Raw genomic sequence first — 16938 nt, forward strand, 5'->3', positions numbered from 1 at the left:
AACCGCAATTCCTAACTAGGTGGAAGTAGTCTGTGACTTCTGGTTAACACAGAAATCCCAATGAACAGTTAATAACAATTCATGGAATGTCAACTTTAGTTTTGGGAATACTGAATTTTTCTTCCTTTCCGTGTGTTTTCCAGACTTCGTAGACTTCTCCACTGAGTAGGAAATTGCGGTTTTTTCTCATTTGAAATTCTTCCTCGATAACTTTTAACGTTTTCTCAGGTCGAGTCGGTGACGGTTATTATTATTTTAAAGGCAAAATCTGATAAGAGCTACATTTCTGTACTGAAAAAATACACTGATCATATATTCTCTCAGTTATTCGAAACACATAACAAAGATCAGAGTAGCGAAAAGAAATATCATCCCATATTCCATCTCTTCTCGGTTCTGAAAAAGAATAATGAAAACATTCGTAGTTGGAAAATGGACAATTCTTCCGTTTTATTACCATGAAAAACCGTATGCATAAAAGACTTCTTTTCCAAGCTGTTCCCGGCCATACGGCAACGTGATACAGTTACTGAAATCATTCCGTTCTCAAATCCCGGATATTCCGCCGTTTTTTACTGCAAGAGTAAAACTTTCATCTGCCATATCTTCGAACGATATTGGGAATAAAAAGATTTCACGACTGTTCCGCAACTTTGTCGCTCCGTCGCGAACTGTTACGAATCAAGTCGGACCTGAAACTTCCGCTCCTTAATATGACAAGTTGGGAGAGAACTGAAATTCAGCCCAGATGTGAAACTGCACTGACCCACATATCGCAACAAAACCTAATTGAACCCCGGTCCCCAAAGGTCTGAAAGTTGAGGTTGAACCGAGGGTTGAACGCCGAAGGCTGACAATTAGTGGCTTTTCGTTCAGAAACAGCATGATATTATCGTTGCTCTTGTTTTCGTTTTTCTCTGATATCATTCGGCTCTGATGATTTTGTTGGGATTTCACTCCACAATGCTCAACAAACTTTGAGGAGAAAATGGTTCAAGTCCTATTCAAAATTATAATAATTATTGTCAACCCATAAATTTTGGAAAATTTAGTAATGAAATGATTGAACACTACAAAATTCACATGTTGCACTTCTTTTCATATTATGAATTCTTCAAATTATTGAAAAATGCGACAATATCGTATTTATATTCATTGTTATATTGAAACATAAATATTAGAAAATATATGATACCGTCACTATTGAGGATAAAACGGTTAAAAAATGCCGTTTTCGATGTTATGATATAGTAATTTGTTTTTCTATGTAGCAAAGCAGTGAATTGACACATGTTATTATTATTTGGTATTGTTACGACGATGAGAATTGCTGTCTTTTGATGTCTATCGACTAGTAAGATATCTTGTCGGTTGTAACCTGAGAAACACTATTATGAGCTCAAAATTAGTCAGGAAAGTTTAATTATAAGGTGCGCATGAGTCTCTCAAATCACTTTCGTCGACAAAAGATTTTCGCCCAACGTGGGGCTCGAACCCACGACCCTGAGATTAAGAGTCTCATGCTCTACCGACTGAGCTAGCCGGGCTTAGTGATATTTCCTGAGAAACACTATTATAAGCTCAAAATTAGTCAGAAAGGTTTAACTATAAAGTGCGCATGAGTCTCTCAAATCACTTTCGTCGACAAAAGATTTTCGCCCAACGTGGGGCTCGAACCCACGACCCTGAGATTAAGAGTCTCATGCTTGCTTGCTTGCTTTGCTTTTATAGTCTTTATTATATTTTAATATGTACATGTTATAATGGTTTACATCATTTGTTGTTTGATATTTTAGTAGTTCCTATCTATACATGATTTACCTACAATAATAATAATATTTTGGCTGGACGCCTTTAGATATTCAGAGGTTTTGTTTTTTTTTATGTGTTAAGTTAGCACTAAAGTTCATAGTATTCACAGGAAAATGTAGAGAAAAACCTGTTTTCATTGTTTCCCAGTATCCTGGGCTTAAGCAGTAGCAACAATATATAAAATGAGATATAAAAAATAACATCAACAATAACAACAACAAAAACAACAACAAAAACAACAATAATTACAGTAGCAATAACAGTAGTAATTAGCTACATGTTAGCTATTTTTGTAACTAATGTGTTTTCTATTGAATATGGGTAAATGCTCGTAGGGAAGGGCATGTTTTTCATTGGCGTTTTTCGAGTTCTTTCTAGTCAAAGTTATTTTGTTAACGGGGTCGCTCACGTATCTCGTTTTTTCGTAAAAGTTCGCGGAAATTCTATCTATGTGATTTTTTATTGTTTCAATACCTGCTAATTCGTGCAAATCTGTGATTCTTGTGTATCTATCCTTGTTAGTGATAAGCCTCAGCATTCTGTTTTGAAAAATTTGTAACGGTCGTGTCGGCCATGATTTCAAGTGACACCAGGCCGGTGCCGCATACGTAATGATTGGTCTTATTAAGGAGGTGTATATTAATTTTTTATTTTTTTGATTCATACGGCTATTCTTGCACATTAGAGGATACAGGATTCTGATTGCCCCGTTGGCTTTTATTAAAGTTTTTTCAATGTGTTTGTGAAAATTAAGTCGGCTATCTAGTTCCATTCCCAGATATTTAACCGTATTATTAACTGTGATTGGATGGTTGTTAAGTTTAAGAGGAATTGAGATTTTGTTGTCGTTTAGTTTTCGGCTAAACACGATCTGTTCGGTTTTTTTCTCATTTACTCTGATCTTCCAGGTTTTGTAAAATTCGGTTAGTTTGTCGATATTATATTGTAGCAATCTGTTCGCTATTGCCGAATGAAAGGAGTGAGCGTATAATGCAGTGTCGTCTGCGAATAGCGCCATTTTTGTGTTTGGAAAACCTGGAAGGTCGTGTATGTAGAGGTTAAAGAGTCTGGGTCCAAGGACGCTTCCTTGAGGTACACCTGATTTAATTTTTTTGATGGACGATAGTTTATTGCCGATTTTTACTACGTATTTTCTGTTCGAAAGGTATGAATTTATTAGTTTGATGATAAAGTATGGAAGTCCGAGTTTTATCATTTTGTAAGTAAGACCTTGGATCCAGACCCTGTCGAATGCTTTCTCTATGTCTAGAAAAAGCATGGCTGTGTTCTTTTTTTTATTGAATTCGTTGATAATGTCTATTACTATTCTACAGATTTGGTGTGTGGAACTATGTTTTTCTTTGAACCCAAATTGATACGGATCATGCAATTCCGTGTGTTTGAGTGTTTTTGTTAGTATTTTGAGAATAATTTTTTCGGAGATTTTACTGAGCGTTGATAACAGACTGATCGGTCTGTAATTAAGTGGTGATTTTTTGTCGCTACTACTTTTATGTATAGGAACAACTAGTCCAATTTTCCATGTATTCGGCCAGTGTTGCAAGTCGATTATGGCGTTGATTATATAATTGAGTTGCACGATTGCCTTTTTAGTGAGGTTTTTGATCAGTTTGTTATCAATTTCGTCTATTCCTGGGGATTTGTTATTTGCTAAGTTGTTAATAATGTTTTTTATTTCTAGTGGGTTGGTATGAAACTTTTTCGATTCATTATTAGTACTGGTATGGCTACTTAAGTAATTTTCTACAATTTCTATGATTTTTTTATCTTCGGAGCTGTTTGTCGGACCTATGTCATGTATCTTCTCATAGGTTTCTGCCAAAAGTTCCGTTTTTTGTTCGTCTGTTATGTAATCGATAGAGTCACTTGAAAGAGTTGGTATTTCTTGTGGTTTCTTTTTCAAGAATTTCGTGAATTTCCACAAGGAACCATTTGATGGATTTAATTTGGATAGTTTCTTTCCCATTGTTTCATTTTTATATTCGCCAATTTTGGTTCTTATTCGCGATGTTAAAAGTTTGCTTAGGTCGTTATCATGAGGGTTCCGATATCGCTGCCAGCGTTTACGTGTTCGATTTCTTAATTGAATTAGGTTCTTTATTTCTGGTGCGAGGTCGTCTTTGTATGGATAAATGATCTTCAATTTAGTGGTTCGGTTCCTGGTGTGAATTAAATTTTCCGTGAATTTTGTTACCTCCTCCTCAAGTTTCTCTATCGAGTCAATATTGTTATTTATGACGATTTTATTGTTAAGAATTCTTCGATATTCATTCCAATCTGTGGTCGAATAATCAAAGATTTTCTTGGAAATATCAACTCTACAGGTACTAGTTAAAGTGAAAGTTACTACGTTATGATCTGAGGGAAGGTCAGGTAATGATTCAGGGGTACTTATGTTGGGTACCATTCGGGCTACTATGAGGTCAATTATTGAAGGGGTATTATTGTTAGGCGGATAATGCGTAGGTTCGGAAGGATGATGGATGATGCAGTTTTGTCTATTTTCTAAGTATTCGAAAAGAGTGAGTCCGTTGGTATTGTTTGAAACACAGCCCCAGAGTCCGTGTCTAGCGTTGAAATCTCCTACAACAATGGTTTTATTAGTTTTTAATAGTTCTTCGAGATCGCTTTCACCGAAGTTATTGGTTGGTCTGTTGTAGATGGAGATAAGTTTAAGACCGTTGGCTAATTGTATACCGGCATTCTCTAATGTGCAAGAAATTTCCGGGAGTTCTTTGAACGGAATATCTTTTCTAACAAGGATAAGGATACCCCCGTGTCTAGTGTTACCTGAGCGATCCCTTCTAACAACGTGGAATTCCTTCATCTTAAATTTGTCTGTTTTTATTAGTCTAGTTTCATTTATGAATAAAATATCTATTGAATGTTCTTCAAGAAAATGTGCAATTTCATTATGTTTGTATCGAATTCCATTGGAATTCCAGGTTGCTAGATTTAACTGTTTTTGGGATTTAAAAACCATGACTAGGAAGATTTTCTAGGAAGTCGTTGAATATTAAGAATTTTTCTTTGAAATTAGTGCATTTATCCATTTTTTGGTTAAGTGCGCGGATTTCTAGCAAGAATTTATTTATATTGATATGTTGGTTTAGTTTGTCCATTTCATTTTTTAAATCTAAAAGCGGGCTTTGAGCAGTATTACCCATATTCAAATTATCTGTATTAGTCCTAGCAGCATCTGGTTGGGAGCTTCTTATTTCGTTTATTTTTTTTCTTCTCTCTTCCCATACGTTTACTGCTGGTAGTGGAGCTTCAACGTATGTAGATTTCCTCGTAGGTTGTGGCTGGTTCCTGGATATTCTGCTTTGTAGAATTCTCTGGTACACTTCACATTCAACACTATTTGCCCGATGTTCGCCTCGGCAATTCGCGCACTTATCTTTCTCTCCCGCGGGTTTGGTGCATTCTGCTGTGGCATGTTCGTCCGCACACAGTAAACATTTGTATGCTCTATAGCAGTTACTTCTTGCGTGTCCCCATTGTTGGCACCTCTTGCATATAGTCATTTGTTTGGTCCTATATTGCCTTTCCCAATGTATCACGGTGTAACACAGTGTTCGCACTTCTCTTTTCAATTGTTTGAGTGTCACTTGGCTGCTGGTTATGACGAGGAACATCGGATTTCGTGTGCCTCTCATTTTGTAGATGTCTTTCACGTCTATTTCATAGATGTTCTTCAGTTCATCTATTATTTCTGGGATTTCAATATTGGAATTTAGTCCTTTGAGTACATGAGCATGAGTTTTTTCATTTTTCAATGTGTACGAGTGGAACTTTTGTCCAAGATTTAGGAAATATTCCTTTAGTTTTTTATGGTCTTCCAATTTATTCGTATAAATGTTCGAGGACTCCCGTCCGTATCTTATGTGGAAACTTTTGTTTCCAATTCGTTCCGCTATTCTTTTAACGGTTTGGTTATGATCATCAATAAGTCCTTGAAGAACTATAGGAGGAGGTTTTATTTTTGTTGATTCGCTGTCATCTATTTGCATCTTGGTTTCTTCCACGTGCAGATTTTTAAATCGATTAGTAGTCGCTATTGGTTCTTCTGCTTCTACTACTTCGGTTGGTGTGTTCGAAGGTTGTTTAGCACCTCCGGGGTGGGTTTGCGTCGGATTTATCATATCCTTTATCTTCTTCCTTCGGTTTTCCATTTCGGCTCCTAAGTTCGTTTCTCCATCAACTTTTTCAGGGCTTAGAGAAAATACGGTTATTTTTCTCTTTTTTTCGTTGTCCATTTTGGGGGGTTTGGTCCCCATTTTATAAGGTTTTCTTTTCAGCACTTTACTTGAAGTAATGTCACTGTCACTGTTCACTTTAAACTTTCGTTTGGAATTCAGGTTGGTTTTCTGACTATTCACAATGGATACTCAGGTACTTGCACTACTGGCTCAAGTACTTACGGAGCGTTCAAGACACGTCTTACCTGTTCGGTGTCTCATTGGGAATGCAGAGTCTCATGCTCTACCGACTGAGCTAGCCGGGCTTAGTGGTATCACCTGAGAAACACTATTATGAGCTCAAAATTAGTCAGAAAGGTTTAACTATAAAGTGCGCATGAGTCTCTCAAATCACTTTCGTCGACAAAAGATTTTCGCCCAACGTGGGGCTCGAACCCACGACCCTGAGATTAAGAGTCTCATGCTCTACCGACTGAGCTAGCCGGGCTTAGTGATATTACCTGAGAAACACTATTATGAGCTCAAAATCAGTCAGAAAGGTTTAACTATAAAGTGCGCATGAGTCTCTCAAATCACTTTCGTCGACAAATGATTTTCGCCCAACGTGGGGCTCGAACCCACGACCCTGAGATTAAGAGTCTCATGCTCTACCGACTGAGCTAGCCGGGCTTAGTGATATTACCTGAGAAACACTATTATGAGCTCAAAATTAGTCAGAAAGGTTTAACTATAAAGTGCGCATGAGTCTCTCAAATCACTTTCGTCGACAAAAGATTTTCGCCCAACGTGGGGCTCGAACCCACGACCCTGAGATTAAGAGTCTCATGCTCTACCGACTGAGCTAGCCAGGCTTAGTGATATTACCTGAGAAACACTATTATGAGCTCAAAATTAGTCAGAAAGGTTTAACTATAAGGTGCGCATGAGTCTCTCAAATCACTTTCGTCGACAAAACATTTTCGCCCAACGTGGGGCTCGAACCCACGACCCTGAGATTAAGAGTCTCATGCTCTACCGACTGAGCTAGCCGGGCTTAGTGATATTACCTGAGGTACAGTTTACATTGTTCGTTTTCCAAGATGATCTCTGGTTGGTACTTGTAGTATGGCACTTTTTCAGAATGAATTAGTTCTGAAATGGTATAGTATCTTTTCTACTGCATCGTGTCTTTCTTTATACGTATTATCTGCAAAACAATTGACATCCTCCAGTGATGAGTTGCATTGTCTCATTCGTGATATGCCTGCTGCAAATTTTCGTTTAGATCACTTGATCTTGTATGGCTTAAAGAAAACCTTTCTTTTCTGGATACATTGCACCAGATGTGAGCCAATAGTTCGACGCTTCAATATCGACATGATCCATGTAAAGGTGTTGATTCGTCTGTTTTACGCAGTATTATGTAGACCTCTGATGTACTTGCTTGATCTCTGAAGTATTTCCGTAGGTTTTCTATCTGCTCATTAGCAAGTTCCATGATGTCGGTCAGACCCCTGCCTCCTTTATTTTTCGGTAGTGTCCTCTCAATGCTGCTTTTCGGATGATGCTTGTTTGTTATGTCATCAGTATTCTAATTTTGCGTTGCAATTTTCCGATGTCTGTTTTCTCCTTGAACTATGCCGAATGGGTATGTTAGAATTGAACATGCATATGTGTTGATGGCTCTCGTCTTGTTTTTGCTGTTTGTTTTCAATTTTTTTTTGGTTCTCCTTTTGAATTCTTGCTTTATTCTTTGAAGGTTGATTTGTTGGTTCTGTTTCATTCCAAGGTATTTGTGAAGATCATCCGACTTTATTGCTTCTATTTCTTGTGAATTTGCAAGAGTAATCGGTTCATCTTGAATTCTTCCTTGCACTTACGCTGAGAGTACGACACTTGTCCAATCCGAATTCCATACTCACATTATTATTACAATTTTTATAAACCCAAAATTTTTACGGCATAGTTACCATACTAAGGGCCAGTTGCACCATTTGCCTAAACATTGATTACTCTCTGATTTCTCAAGAGAAAACAGGAATTATTCGATGTTTAAATTTTAATCAATGTTTAGACAAATGGTGCAACTGGTCATAAGCTGTTGAGATGGAAGGCGCTTATTGTAGGGGCAACTAAGTTGCCATACGGACGATTCCATATGTGGTCCCAGCATAAAACACCGCAATATCCTCAAAAACCGACAGACAACTCCTCGCCAAACTCGAATAAAACATCGAATTCGAAGTAGAGGAATACTTCACCACACTTTCCGAGACATGCTCCGGCAAAATTCCACTCGCCGATTCCAATTCCGAGTTTTCAATCAACGCAACCACCACCCCGCTCCGGAATCCCATTGAATCTTCGGAATGGAAACCGGTCGGATAAATCCGGTCGTACCTGGGGACCCTTACCGGCACAGACCGGGCCGGTAAAAATGGAAACGCCGGCTGGCTGCCGGGATCCGAAGAATGCCCGGGCGACTCTCTCTCTTCTTTGTTCGATGGAAGATTGATTCGGGCGATTAATGGCCCGCCGTGGGGGGAATGAGTAATGAACGGGGGCGAAGAAGGAGAGGGGGTGGAAGGCCAACGGGACACGCCACCTCTAATCTCGTTTGCATTCGGAACAAGGAGGAATAAAATGAATTTTCGACGATTCTCGCAGAGCTCGGGGACGACGAGGTCGTCGCGGGAATGCGAACGATGTCGGGTACGAGCCGATAAGGTGGCTGCCGGTTTTCTATCGGGTAGTGAATGCTCCTGGTGGTGGATATTTCGGTATACCGGGTGGGTTTTTTGACTCTTTATGAACTAGGTCAAGTCTCGATATCAATATAAGTTATGATATCTCCACGAGGTAGACAATTATTCAAGTCATTGTTGATTAACCAATAATCCAGGCATTTTGCCGGGGCGCCAGATTGTAGGGGCGCCAAGTCATTTAGTAAAACTAGACATATAAGATGCACCCAAAAGACGATTAAATTCTTAAAAGTTCTTGAAGGAGCATTTTCGTACTTACAACAGACAATTTGCCGGGGCGCCAAATTGTAGGGGCGCAAAGTCAGTTAATGAAACAAGCAAAGACGATGCAGTTCTTGAAGGGGCATTTCAATACCTATTCGTATTTTCATAACTAATTGAGGGAGCCTATTTGATTTCAATGAAATTGGCGCTTGACTATGGAGCGACGTAATTTAAAACAATGCAGGACGCTTTTTGATGAAATTGAGAAAGAGACTTTGATTTTAAGTTCAAATACGATTCCTCATGAAATTTGAAAAATGTCTGACTGGAATAACAGAGGCTTCCACACAGATAATACAGATAGATTAAATAAAACAGGGCGGCAAATTTTTATTTTGCCGGACACCAGAAGTTTTGGAAAGTTTTGCAAATTTTGCTGTTTTTCTCATTTGGATCTTGTATCATAGTATCCATTTATAACGTTACGATCTCCATATAGTCTAAAGGTTGTAAATGCCGGACTTACATCATAGGATAAACCGGCGTGAACTTGGCAGCCACTTTTCAGCAGCCGAATTCATTCCAGCAGCCAAACGACCAGTGGCGTCGGTAGAATTTAAAACTAACGAATCGATCTGTTTTTGGGGTGCAACGCAAGAATTTGCTTTTTGAGTTTACTTGAACGACTTCAGTCAAGTTTTTATGACATTTCAATGCACAAAATAATATTATAGATGAACTTGAATTATGCTGATCAATGAAACGACGGGGTATATACAAGTATTTTCACGAATGAAATCTTGAAAAACGTTTAGCCAAGTTGATATTTGGAATACTTACTCTTCAATAGAAACAGAATAACATATCCGAAGCCCATTGATTTGCAGGCCGTCTAAGGGGTAGTTTACACTTGTGAATTTTTCGAAATTTTCAAAAATGACCCTGTTAAAAATGTTTAGCCAAGTTTATATTTGGTATTCCTACTCTTGAATAGCTAAAGAATAACATATCCGAAGGATTTTGATTTGCAGGCCGTCTAAGGGGTAGTTTACACTTGTGAATTTTTGGAAATTTTCAAAAATGACACTGTTAAAAATGTTTAGCCAAGTTCATATTTAGTATTCCTACTTTTGAATAGCTAAAGAATAACATATCCGAAGGATTTTGATTTGCAGGCCGTCTAAGGGGTAGTGTACACTTGTGAATTTTTCAAAATTTTCAAGAATGACCCTGTCAAAAATGTTTAGCCAAGTTAATATTTAGTATTAGTACTCTTAAATAGCTACAGAATAACATATCCAAAGGATTTTGATTTGCAGGCCGTCTAAGGGGTAGTTCTCACTTGTGAATTTTTCAAAATTTTCAAGAATGACCCTGTCAAAAATGTTTAGCCAAGTTAATATTCAGTATTAGTACTCTTAAATAGCTACAGAATAACATATCCAAAGGATTTTGATTTGCAGGCCGTCTAAGGGGTAGTTCACACTTGTGAATTTTTGGATATTTTCAAAAATGACCCTGTTAAAAATGTTTAGCCAAGTTCATATTTGGTATTCCTACTTTTGAATAGCTAAAGAATAACATATCCGAAGGATTTTGATTTGCAGGCCGTCTAAGGGGTAGTTCACACTTGTGAATTTTTGGAAATTTTCAAAAATGACCCTGTTAAAAATGTTTAGCCAAGTTCATATTTGGTATTCCTACTTTTGAATAGCTAAAGAATAACATATCCGAAGGATTTTCATTTGCAGGCCGTCTAAGGGGTAGTTCACACTTGTGAATTTTTCGAAATTTTCAAAAATGAATCTGTCAAAAATGTTTAGCCAAGTTCATATTCAGTATTAATACTCTTAAATAGCTACAGAATAACATATCCAAAGGATTTTGATTTGCAGGCCGTCTAAGGGGTAGTTTACAATTGTGAATTTTTCAAAATTTTCAAGAATGACCCTGTCAAAAATGTTTAGCCGAGTTAATATTTAGTATTAGTACTCTTAAATAGCTACAGAATAACATATCCAAAGGATTTTGATTTGCAGGCCGTCTAAGGGGTAGTTTACACTTGTGAATTTTTCAAAATTTTCAAGAATGACCCTGTCAAAAAAGTTTAGCCAAGTTTATATTTAGTATTAGTACTCTTAAAAAGCTACAGAATAACATATCCAAAGCACATTGATTTACGGAAAAACTAGATCGTTTTTAGTCGAGAGGACTGAGCTCAAGAAGGCATATGAAAAATATATTTATTCAATAAATAATCCGCAATCCGCTGTTATGAAACTTTAGCTCAACGAGACAAAGATAACTTGAAATATAGAAACGACCAACATCAATGACTCGGTTCGACTATTAATTCAACTTACTTATCATTGGTTCAAATCTCCATATTTAATATAGTCTGCAGAGATCACAAATCCCGTTCTTCATTTTTTCATTCACGGTACATCCACGTGCTATTTCATTCGTTGTCAAAATGCATTTTTGATGACACGATCGTATACACAACCTGCAGATGAAATCATCTTCGCGTCTTGGGTGTGCACAAAAAATGCAAATGAAATTGACTGGTTCACTCCTTCTCAGTATTAACCAATTTAGAGATTTCCTACATACATCTATACTAACCGGTCCAAGATGTTCATTTCTGACTAATTTTTTGAAAATTTTGAAAAATTCACAAGTGTGAACTACCCCTTAGACGGCCTGCAAATCAAAATCCTTTGGATATGTTATTCTGTAGCTATTTAAGAGTACTAATACTAAATATTAACTTGGCTAAACATTTTTAACAGTGTCATTTTTGAAAATTTCCAAAAATTCACAAGTGTAAACTACCCCTTAGACGGCCTGCAAATCAAAATCCTTCGGATATGTTATTCTTTAGCTATTCAAGAGTAGGAATACCAAATATAAACTTGGCTAAACATTTTTAACAGGGTCATTTTTGAAAATTTCGAAAAATTCACAAGTGTAAACTACCCCTTAGACGGCCTGCAAATCAAAATCCTTCGGATATGTTATTCTTTAGCTATTCAAAAGTAGGAATACCAAATATGAACTTGGCTAAACATTTTTAACAGTGTCATTTTTGAAAATTTCCAAAAATTCACAAGTGTAAACTACCCCTTAGACGGCCTGCAAATCAAAATCCTTCGGATATGTTATTCTTTAGCTATTCAAGAGTAGGAATACCAAATATAAACTTGGCTAAACATTTTTAACAGGGTCATTTTTGAAAATTTCGAAAAATTCACAAGTGTAAACTACCCCTTAGACGGCCTGCAAATCAATGGGCTTCGGATTTGTTATTCTGTTTCTATTGAAGAGTAAGTATTCCAAATATCAACTTGGCTAAACGTTTTTCAAGATTTCATTCGTGAAAATACTTGTATATACCCCGTCGTTTCATTGATCAGAATATTCAAGTTCATCTATAATATTATTTTGTGCATTGAAATGTCATAAAAACTTGACTGAAGTCGTTCAAGTAAACTCAAAAAGCAAATTCTTGCGTTGCACCCCAAAAACAGATCGATTCGTTAGTTTTAAATTCTACCGACGCCACTGGTCGTTTGGCTGCTGGAATGAATTCGGCTGCTGAAAAGTGGCTGCCAAGTTCACGCCGGTATAGGATAAAAGCTGTAACTTCTGTACGAAATGTCCCTTACAGGGTTAAGTTGAGTGCTCATGAGCACTCAGCTGATCCGCCAGGTCTGGATTTCCGTCATAAGCGGTTTTTTGTAGACTCCAGGGAAACAATTTGGGTCTGGTGAAGAAGTGGTTGCCGAGGTTCGAAATCGAAGATTAATTTTTTCTATAGAAAATGTGTTGAAAGGGTAGAATAGCGTTGGAGTACTTGTATCACTCTTGAAGAAGATGACTATGTTTAAGAAAATATAAAATTGAAAATGAGATTATGAGATTAAGAAAATATGTCTTCAATGATTAGGCCGGAGACTTATTGAGTGGAGTTTATATAACCCATATAATTAGTACCTCACGGGATATGGGGTCTTTCAAATTCATCCAAATTCAATCAACTTCCACACTGATTTATCCTTCTCATTAAAAGGTCTTATGCATCTAACAGTTAAGCGCTCCAATATTATGTCGTGCAAATACTCGTGGCTCTTTTCGATCAACTTGCATGACAAATGCTCCTCGCATATTCCCATAGATTGTGTTTCGCAATTCTGTGCAAATGAATTTTTTCCAAAACACACTTGCAAGAAACCAACAAACTGTAAAAAAATGACAGATGAATCTCAAACAGCTCGTGAGCATCGTAGGGAATGACATAATAATAAATGCATAATTCAATATTTCTGCTTTTTGTTAATTTGAACCCAACACATTTCACAACCGACTACTGCGAAAAGGGTTAAAATCGAATTCAGGCCCTTCGGCGCCGCGAATCAAAACCGGCATCACTCCACGCCCGCTTCACCCGGCACATGCCGTAGAGCTTTTTATCGTAGGATTCTATTAGTATGCGAGAATTTCATGTCCGACAGGGGGGGTTAGATTGATCGACCGTTCCCCCATTCAAGACTCCGCCGACCTCTCTCTCTCCCGCGTCCGATGAATAAAAATCCGCCCAAGTTTCGCATAAATTTCGCGCTGTTTCGTATTTGCGCCCGCCCGGTTCCAATTCATTATGCCGGGCATTCTGCGCTCACAGTGACAGTTCCATTCGCATGAAATGCTCCAAATGGGGGGGTAGGGGGATTTGCTGGTGCGCGCGCGATCTCGCGGGCGGCGTATAAATGCAAATAATCCCCCCCCGGCCGATGAGGATGGATTTTGCGGGAATGAATGAATGAATGAGAGGAACCTGATAAATTCAACGTTGCGAAAGTGGTAAGCAGATTAGTCGGCGAATGTGTTAAATATTCGCTTTTGCGGCACAGCGCGCGGATATTTTCGGCGCCTTTGTTTTGCCGTCGGGACGGCGGTTTCCCCCGCGTGGTTGACGTTGCATGCTCGATTTATAAATCCATCTCTGGGATGCCGTTTTTTTTTTGGCCGGTACCGGGGGATCAGCGCGCGGCGACGGGATTTTTGAACTGCCAATTTGTTTCTTGGTCTTTCGGTTTTTGTGGCCGAGCTGCGCGGAATGAATTGACAGGTTTGAAATTGATGATCGCTCTGTTTTGAGTGACGCTCGATGTAAATGTGATTATCGGATGGAGTTGAAAATCCACATTTAATCTGTTTCATGTATATTTCATCCGATGTTCGTTAAAAACCTCCAAAACTGGAAAATATTCAAATCTGAAATATGTTCCGAAAGTTTTGGTGCAAATTTCAATTGTAAACTCTGAAGCTTTTCCAGGAACTATACGATCTATTTACGATGAATCAGCTGTTCTACTGCATCAATTCTCCTAGATCAATAATATGATTTATGAATTCCAAAGCAAAAAAATGTAAGAATCAAATTTTGAAAGATTCAAATCTCCAAAAGTTGACTGCACAGAATCGTCATATATTGAACACTTATTAACATTCAATAATGATAAATTGTATTGGATATAATTATCCAATACAATTTTTTTCAATATGAACTCAACTCCCCTTCGGAGAAGAGTTTAAATAGTCACTTGGTTAAAACGCTGGGAAGCAGAAAACAGCAACAATTTTAACGGCGGATTTTCAGTAAAATTCTGTACGGTCCAAGGTTTGATCCGAGATGTCCCTAATACATTGCGTTTCGTTGAAAACCACGAACCTATACATTTAACTCCAAATGAAAATTCAGTTGTTTATGAAAATTTATATTGAACCGCTTCTGCAGAAATGCCGGAAAATCATGTTTCTGAAATTGTATGGAGATATCTTTACCAGAACTTCTGAGAAGTACATTATGGAGTTCAATCATAATTCTTTCGAACGTAATTTGAAAGTTCCTGCTGATTGAAAAGAAGAGTTCAGTTCATAACGAATGAATCATTTTTTTTTTTGTTCGAGCTGCATTTTTCCAATATCGTATGGCACACATGTTACAGGTTGCTTACTTTCATCCTATACTTTTAATAGTAATCAATCAGCAGCAAGTTGTTCGTTCTTGTTTGCTTTCAATCTTTCGAAAATGTGGATTCGAAAGAATCCACAATCAATAGAGAAGATACTTAAGAATTCTGAATATTATGTTTTCTTGAAAACATACATACAATAATGATACTGACATCAGCAGTAAATGTTACATAACGTTATTAGATCAACTCAGTGCAGAAATTGATGGAAAATGTACTTAAACACAAAAGAGAGAAATTCAACTTTCACCAATACAATGCTCCTTATTGTCACAAATCGACAAATGGCCAAATTGAACTGCTTGACCACTCAGCTGATTCACAGATCTGGAACTCAGTGATAATGATATTATGTTTTCCTGAAAACTTACCAAGATTATCATCTTTCATCACCTCGTATTTTCAAATTTGAAAAAATTCAACCCGATATTTCAAATATATGTCAAATTTGCTGACGAAGGAGAAGATAATGGAGAAAGGATGCGTTCAAGCAAATCAAAACCAAATTAGTTAACGACCAAGTTTGATCCTGCATATTCAGTAATCAATTGGTTTCGGACTATCTTTAAAAACCATGCTTGAAAAAGCCTATAATAGTATATTATTCAACGAGCGGTAATGTAGGTCATAACTCACGCAGATGAAGTTTGCAGCACGAGCCGCAAGCGAGTGCTGTAATTCATCAAGTGAGTTATGACCATTACCGCAAGTTGAATACTATACTTTATCTACGACTATATCAATAAATACTAAGAAAAAAATACAGACTTAGAATATAGAGAGAAGGAACGGGAAATAAACATATGTGCTCGATGATCCCGAGTACAAGAGAGATGGAAACTTAGTGTCACCAATCACGATCGAACTAGCTCGAATCCAGTACAAAGTACAGACATAGAACTATATTGACCTTAGTTGCCTATAAAAATGCATTAAAATATACCAAAAAACATTTCCTGTAAACGATCTTGAAAATTTTTTCAATTTTTTATATTTTTTTCGGGCAAGTAATTCTGTATGGTAACATAAGCTTTTTGTCTTTTGGAAATGCATACCTATATAATATTTCATCTTCACTATCTGAATTGATCGTTTTCAGCAGAATATTCACAATAATAAGATATCAACTTAATTTGAAAACGTCAAAATTATTAAAGTAACATTTCCTGGGACATTCCTCCTTTTAATAACAATAATGGAATTTTCCCTTTCGGCTAATCGAAAAGAAACAGAGAAGTTTAGAAGCACAGATCCATATTTTTAGATTTATTATTGTGAGTTATAGTAATGAGTTAATATAACTCACGCTGTTTGTTAATAGATACTATTAATTGATCAAAAGCAGTTGAATAATGAATATATAATTCAATAGGAGTAGATATAGTTATTTATTATACAAGGGAAAAAAGTATTAGATTTTAGCTCGAGGTTATGTTGTCTCCCGACGCGAAGCGGAGGGAGACAAAAAACCGAGAGCTAAAATCTAATATTTTTCCCGTGTATAATACACTATTTTTTTCTGTGACAGGAAAAACGACAATTTAATAGTGAAAGAACATATTATTACAATATATTGAAGTCAGAATGTTATCGATATGAAATGTGAATTTTTAAACTAGTAAGCTGGAATTAGACCTGCGTTGCTAAGGGAAACTTCAAAGTAATCAAATATCTGTCAGTTTAATTTAGTGATTCGTTTCAAAAATTGCGAACTCAGTTATAATTGTTTAGTAGTTATTTTGTTGAAAAATATAAAGTTAAAAAATGTCTGATTCCGAGTTTTCTCTGACTCCACCGGAGTTGATAGAAGCAGCGCAAGTAGCGTCACGAAAATTATTGCCAGCTGAATCGCGGAAAATTTACGAAACCGCGTATTCAAGAATTATGGAATGGAAAATGAAAAAGACATGCAGTTCTTTC

At 37.0% G+C, this 16938-nt stretch overlaps 1 protein-coding gene and 4 non-coding genes across 10 annotated transcripts in view; 1 reads left to right on the forward strand and 4 right to left on the reverse strand.

The window, feature by feature from the left end:
* Positions 1-16938, forward strand: part of LOC123688802 (semaphorin-1A) — a 464359-nt gene that overhangs the window by 271524 nt on the left and 175897 nt on the right. The window lies entirely within an intron of this gene.
* Trnak-cuu lies at positions 1475-1547 on the reverse strand. The gene has a single exon. It is a non-coding gene; the product is annotated as a tRNA-Lys (tRNA).
* Positions 6450-6522, reverse strand: Trnak-cuu. The gene has a single exon. It is a non-coding gene; the product is annotated as a tRNA-Lys (tRNA).
* Trnak-cuu lies at positions 6632-6704 on the reverse strand. The gene has a single exon. It is a non-coding gene; the product is annotated as a tRNA-Lys (tRNA).
* On the reverse strand, positions 6996-7068 carry Trnak-cuu. The gene has a single exon. It is a non-coding gene; the product is annotated as a tRNA-Lys (tRNA).

Source organism: Harmonia axyridis, chromosome 1, assembly GCF_914767665.1.
Source record: "Harmonia axyridis chromosome 1, icHarAxyr1.1, whole genome shotgun sequence".
NCBI classification, from domain to species: domain Eukaryota; kingdom Metazoa; phylum Arthropoda; class Insecta; order Coleoptera; family Coccinellidae; genus Harmonia; species Harmonia axyridis.